This window comes from Hyperolius riggenbachi, chromosome 5, assembly GCF_040937935.1.
Source record: "Hyperolius riggenbachi isolate aHypRig1 chromosome 5, aHypRig1.pri, whole genome shotgun sequence".
NCBI lineage: Eukaryota > Metazoa > Chordata > Amphibia > Anura > Hyperoliidae > Hyperolius > Hyperolius riggenbachi.
Window position 1 is genome coordinate 89,981,368 of NC_090650.1, and position 6,000 is coordinate 89,987,367.

Below are 6,000 nucleotides of genomic sequence, written 5' to 3' on the forward strand. Positions count from 1 at the left end.
ACGTCTCAGCGCAAGGTAGCGCTGAGCGCATAAACCAGAACTGAGGAGATCAGGACAGGTAGACAGAATGAACGCTTGCTAGCTAGCCGCTACTTAGTGACAGCAAGCGTCCACAACAAGACAGACTGGAATGAGGCAGCAATGCGTTGCAGCGATGGCGTGCCTCACAAAAGACAGGACAGGATAGTCAGGAAATAGCAGGATCAAGATAGATGAACGTAACACAGACAAATATACAATAAGTATGTTTTCCTAGCGTATTACAATTACAGCTATCAATTAAACTATTTGTAACGTCTGACTAACATATGTATATATCGGCAATGAACCGATATATGACATAAGCAGGAACACTGACTAGGACTGGAGCAATACAGGGAACAGGACTCAGAAGGATTCGCTATCTCTTCGCAGAGATGAACGCAATCCACAAACGGTAACAGAACAGGATTCAGAAGGATTCGTTATCTCTTCGCAGAGATGAACGCAATCCACAAACAGAACCAGGAGCAGGATAACTAACTCAGCACGGGTGATCACGATACGCGCAAACTACCAAAACGTGCTCGAAAGCTGACTAACTGAACACAGGATATAAACAGTTCGTGTGCGTATACATCAGCGACACTGATGTATCAACGTAACACGAATACAAGGAAAATAATAAACGTGCTGGTATGCATATATATTGGCAATGAACCAATATATGATGCAAGACCAGCAAAGTATCCTTAGAACAAGAAACACGATCTGGGGCCGAAGCAACAGCAAGACAGGCTTAAACTGAAGCTATGATAACCCGAGGAGTCCTGCAGGAAGCAGATCTTTATACTGAGGTCATCCAATGGGAGCAGACATGCAGATTCCCACACAGGTGAATGATAATCAGTCACAAGCTGACAGCAGGGAAAGGCAGACAAAGCTATGCAGCTTGCATGGAAAGAGATCAGAACTGCCTGAGCTGCAGCACTACTACTGCCAGCAGCACCTGCTGCAGCAGCGATCATGACACTAATGTTTTATTCCCTGCTTAAGTGTCCCTTTAAAGCAAGTACATAGGTTAGATTTTCCTCACACTAAACAACTGTTTACAGTCATTTCAGGTGACAATCTAGCATGTGTACTGGTGCCTCTTAATTTTTGTCTCTTCCTTCTTGAAAGTGAACCCGAGTTGAGAGGGATAAGGAGGCTGCCATATTTATTTCCTTGTAAACAATACCAGATGCCTGGCAGTCCTGGTGATCTTCTGGCATAAGTATTGAGTATGGAGTCAAAAAACCCTGGAACAAATATATGGCTAAAATCTGAATCAGCTTAGTCTGAGTCCCTGATCTGCTGCATGCTTGTTCGGGATCTATGGCTAAGTGTATTAGAGACACAGGATCAGGAGGACTGCCAGGCAACTGGTATTGTTTAAAAGGAAATACATATGGCAGCCTCCGTATCCCTCTCACCTTGGGTTCCTTTTAAAGGATATCCAAGGTGATAGATACATATAAAGCTTTACTTACCTGGGGATTCTTCCAGTCACTAGAAGTCTGTGTGTCCCCTGCAGCTGTTCCGCTTTGCTCCAGTGATCAGCAATCCACTCTGTAATGATCACCGACCCGGTGGGTCAGTGGCTTCTGTGCATGCGAGGGTGTGCCCCTAGTGATTGCACTCCCATTACCAGAGCGTTCAGCACATGCACAGTGCTACTGCGCATGTGCACAACGCTCCCAACTACAGGAGCGTGTTTGTGGGAGGGACACACAGACTTCTAGTCGCTGAAAGAATCCCCACACAAGTAAAGCTTTATATGTACTTATCACCTCAGATAACCTTTAACCACTATATAGGACCATTTTAAAACATCCTGTTGGTCCCTGTTAACAGACTACAGGACATTTTAAAACATCCTCTCCTGTCACCGCTACCCTCCCCACTGCCGCGCTGACCCATTGGAACCTGCAGAGCTGCAATTGGGGAAAGGGAAGACGTTTTCCCTGAACCAATCAAAGTGTCTGTAAGGCAAAGATCATGGCTTCAACGAGAAGCCAATAAACTCTGCATCTAGTGGTAAAAAAAAAAATATATGCAAAAAATAAAAATACACACTATACTTTACATACACTTACTTTACATACACTATGGGCTTGATTCACAAAGCAGCGCTAAGTGTTAATCTCTTAGTGCCCCATAAGTAGCCCTGCGCGCACTAACTGCTGCGCAGAGCCACTTCACGCACAGCCCCACTCAGTGCGCGCGCAGCCCGGCTGGCCGGTGTTAGTGCACAGTGCGATGATAATGTCGCACCCACTGCCCTGTAAACGAAAATGGCACAATGGGCACCCGATGCGCCATTTTCGACGCGCCAGGTACGACGTTTAAGGGGCAGTTATCGTCGCACCGAGCACTAATACTGGCCAGCCGCGCTGTGCATGCACTGAGCGGTACTCACAATGATGTGTGGGCGTAAACTACTTAGTGCCGTGTTTTGCGCCCACTGAGTGATAGGGCTCACTAACCGGCTTAGCGCCGGTTAGTGAATCAAGCCCCATATACATTAAAATAAATAAAAGTAAAATAAATTAATACCGCCTTCCCCCCTCCCCTGCTCTTCCCCATTGTTACCAAAATGAAACCCTTGTAAAAAAAAAAAAAATGACAGCATTTAAAAAAATAAATAAATATATAGTTACGTTATGTATGGCATTAAAGTGATCCTTAAGCCAACTGAAAAAATTAGATTTAGTCACCTGGGGCTTCCCTCAGCCCCCAGCAGCCGATCGGTGCCCTCGCAGCTCCACTCCGATGTCCCAGGACCCGCCGGCGAGCACTTCCGGTTTGGCCGTCACCCTGGGACATCGGAGCGGAGCTGCGAGGGCACCGATCGGTTGCTGGGGGCTGAGGGAAGCCCCAGGTGAGTAAATCTCATTTTTTTCAGTTGGCTTAAGGATCACTTTAAGTTATATTACTTTTATATTTACATATATGGGCTTGTAATAAGTGACACCTTTATTTCCAAATAAAATATTGTCGCCATAGATTGTACTAAGGACATAATTTAAAAGCTGTAATCACTGGGACAAATAAGCAAATAAAATACGTTGGTTTTATTCACAGTACCACGTTTTATTTTAAAACTATAATGGGTGAAAACTGAGAAATAATTAATTTTTTGTAACGATCGGTGTCAACACCCAGAGAGAATCTGATTATTGGTGATCTGCAGTATCACCAGCAATACATAAATTGCGGATTATATACCCGATTATGGATGATCTGCAGAATCACCAATAATCCGAGTATGACTAACCTCTGGACACCTATATAGTGTGAGTGTTTGGTTCAATAGTAATCACTTTGAGTAGGACCACCCGAGGAGCAGGTGGTCCTTGGCCATATGAGAAATACCTCCCTCTGGGAAGTGTGAAGACCTTCCCACAGCCTGAAACTTCCAAAGGGGTGGAGCCCCAGGATGAATAGCAGGAAGGCCCTGTGGTTAAGTGACACCTAGAAGGTGGGCGTCACAAGCAGCACTGAGAACTAATCCCTCAATAGAGAATGATAGCTCGCAAGGTCGGGCAGGCTAGGTCGGCAACACACGAGCAGATAAGGTACAGAGACAGAAGGCTGATTCGGTAACCAGGGACAGGCAGGGTTGGCAACAGGTAATCAGATATGCGTAGGTACCGAATCAGAAAGCAGAAGGAGAGTCAGGAAAGCAATAGGTCATAACAGATATCAAACAAAGCCTAGTCTTGGGTGTGAGGTCCGTGGTCTCAACACCCTGGAACTAGTCTGAAGTATAACACTATAGTAACAAAGTATCCCTAGTCTTGGGTGTGTGTGGTCCGTGGTCTCAACACCCTGGAACTAGTCTGAAGTATAACACAATAGTAAATAACACAGTAGTAATCTGGCTCAGTGTGAATCCCCAGGGGCACCTGGTTCTAACACACTGTGAGATCCGACTATGGTCTGAGTGCTTTCACGTAAGTGTTCGCAACGGCAGACAACTTGAGACTGACCAGCAATAACTATATATAGAGTGGCGCTCCCCGGCGCCACCCATCGCTGATCAACCAATAGCCGCCCGCTCTGAAATCAGCTGATCCCTCTTCGTTTGTCATAAAGGCTGCGCCTCTCAGCGCGCGCGCGCGTATTCCTCAATCTGTGTGCACTAGAAGGCCCAGCAACATCAGACGCACGCTGCCGCGTGTAAACCGCTGAGCTGAATGCGGAACCAGCCGCCTCGCTGCCAGTCCATGCGGCGGCTTTTCCGCAATCTATTACATTTTTTCAATTTTTTTTATTATTCCTATTAAAACGCATTTATGATAGAATAATTGGTGGAGAAACAAACCAACATAGAGATAATTTCGTTATGACAAGTAGTGTTAAAGTTATTGGCAAATGAAAGGTAGGAGAGCTGACAGGTGAAAATTGCTCTGGTCCGTTAGGGTAAAAAACCCTTGGGAGTGAAGTGGTTAAGATACATACATACATCCAGTTTTGATTGGCCAATCAGTGACCAATTTTTCCACCTGTATGTAGTAAGAGTTCCAACAGACATTGAATGCTATGAACAGATTGTGTAGGTAAAAACTCTCATAATACATGGAAGTGGTAAATCTGGCCAATCAAGATTGGAAGTGTGTAATAGGTACTTCTTTGCAGACAGCCAAACAGCTCCTCTGTACACTGACTGTGGATAAACAGTAAGGCCCCGTTCACACTTGCCTTTTGGCAAGTAAACTGACCGGATCCTGATCGGATCCTGACCTGATCCTGATCAGAACCGTACGGTTCCGATCCAGATCCGGTCCGTTTGTATCAGGCTGCCATCCGGATCCGTGGGCAAAAAATAGTGAAATTAAAAAAATGTTGGGGTCAGCAGAAGGTGCAACTGGTGCACCTGTAGAATCAGGTTCCTCCGCTGTAGGCCTCACCTCCACCTCCGACATTCTGCCAAACAGCTCCAGCACGTCTGTCACTGCTGCTCCACTCCAGACATGCTTGGCCCATGTGTCCCCATCCGAAATGGCCGCTTGGATACGCATAGGAAGTGGGGTAGAACGTCAGGTTTTTGTAGGCAGTGTGTTCTGTGCCTTCCGTTCCCCATTGGTTTCTGTGTTCCGGATGCTGCAGTCAGGCTCCAGTCCGGCTCCGGTCCGGGTGCGTTGGCCGGAGATCCAGAGCCAAAAAATAGCGCATGTTGGAAAAGAGTCTGGAGTCCGGATCCGATCCGGCTCCGTTCTGTATGGAACGTACGCATGTGAATGTCCGCATAGACTTTACATTGCTATGCGGAACGTACGTTCCGTTTGTACAGTATGCGGTCCGGATCAGATCCGGAAAATCCGGATATTACTCAAAGTTATCACATGAGTTCTTTTTGGACAACACCTATCCAACAACTTATCTTCTTGTTAGGGCTACATGGGTAATATTAATCACTTAAGATAAACTAATTAAACCTCCTATTTTTAAATACCTTGTTTCAAAATATGTTAAAAATAAGCAAATGCTCGGAAGGAGTTAGAATCCGTTCACACTCAGGAATGCAAAATCGGGATCGCAATTGCCTAACAATTGTGTTCACGATTTTGCATTGCATTATTCCGTGATTGTTTAGCGATTGGGTTTAGCAACTCTCATTGCAGTAATTGAGAATATGCACAAATGAGAAGAAAGGTAACAGTGTGGCACATCCCCGAGCATGTGAATTACCCTTGATGATGGCTACACAGGACAGAACTGGCAGACCCACTTTGCACAACAAGTCTTATATTTATGTCACTGACGTGTGCTCCGCTATAAAGGGCAAGAAGAAAGTTCATCCAAAATAGTATACAAAGAATCACAGGAGTGTGCACCTTCCATCCTTAGGTTTATTGACATAAATAATAATCTTGACATAAATGACATGTGATAAACACTTCGTACTTCAAAGTGGCCAGTGCGGCCTAATCAAAATGTGCAAAATTGTTCTTACATTTCCTTAAGAAAGGTGGG